Genomic DNA, 1049 nt, shown 5'->3' on the forward strand with positions numbered 1-1049 from the left:
ACAAGCTTCTGATAGCATTTAAGACTGTTGATTTTTTATGAGCTGTCACAGAGGATAAAGCCTGGCTCAGTAACTGAAGCCATAACCTGCCCACACAGAATAGCAAGGCCTGCCTTGGTCTGGCAGCAAACTGGACAGGGTCTGCCTCTTCCTCCATTTGTCCCCAGCAGATTTCACGTTGTATCGCCAGCAAGCTGGCTGAGCCTGCCCTCATCAGCTTGGGGTGGAAGAGCCTGAGTGCGGGTCTAGAGATATTAGGCAGAGGCTTAGCTTGACTCCAAGGCCTCCCACCATTCTTCTTTCTTCAAAATCAAGTGAATGGCTTGTGCTGTTAATATGGAGTTTGATCTTAATTGTTAGGGACACGGGGCATCCTCTGCTTTCCCACACCTCTCTGAGTCAGGAGCCCAATTTAGAGTTGTCATAGGAAAAGAGCATCTCACAATTCCTGGGTTCCAGGAAGCCTCAGGGACCAGACAGTTTCTTCTAGAACATCAACAATTTTGCAGGCAGTCGTGAGGCAGAGCCTAACTCCCAAAGGAGGCAGCCCAGCTGCTGTAATAAAAACAGGCGGCCAGGTGCTCGCTTTGGCAGCACATATACTCAGATTGAAACAATGCAGAGAAGATTAGCCTGGCCCCTGTGCAAGGATGACACACAAATTTGTGAAGAGTTCCATATTTTTTTTAGAAAAAGGCAACCAGCCTTCAGGCTGCAGTTTGCTAGTTCAGTTTTTAAAAATAGTGCATTAAAATATTATTTAACTTGTTGAATTTTTGGTGCCCTCTTAAATTTCACACCCAAGGAAAGTCCCAGCTCTGGGATACCTACTGCTTTCTGTCCAGTATTTAGTCCCTTCCTCCCTGGTACCAGGACACCTAGTTTCTTTGGAAAATTACCCCTCTGTCTCTATTCTTATTTGTGTGGTTTGGGTGAGATTGACTTCACCCCCAACCCAGGAATGGGCTGTGATTGGCTTAAATCAGTCAACATATCCCTTTCCCATATGATGGTTGGTTCAAGGGGAGGGAGGGCAATTAAGCTTGTCC

The 1049-nt window shown here is 46.4% G+C and overlaps 1 non-coding gene across 1 annotated transcript; it reads left to right on the forward strand.

The window, feature by feature from the left end:
* Nucleotides 1-578: 578 nt before the first annotated feature.
* Nucleotides 579-685, forward strand: LOC114238390 (U6 spliceosomal RNA). The gene has a single exon (XR_003623777.1). It is a non-coding gene; the product is annotated as a U6 spliceosomal RNA (small nuclear RNA).
* The last annotated feature ends 364 nt before the right edge of the window (nt 686-1049 follow it).

Source organism: Balaenoptera acutorostrata, chromosome 3 (assembly GCF_949987535.1).
Source record: "Balaenoptera acutorostrata chromosome 3, mBalAcu1.1, whole genome shotgun sequence".
Classification (NCBI taxonomy): domain Eukaryota; kingdom Metazoa; phylum Chordata; class Mammalia; order Artiodactyla; family Balaenopteridae; genus Balaenoptera; species Balaenoptera acutorostrata.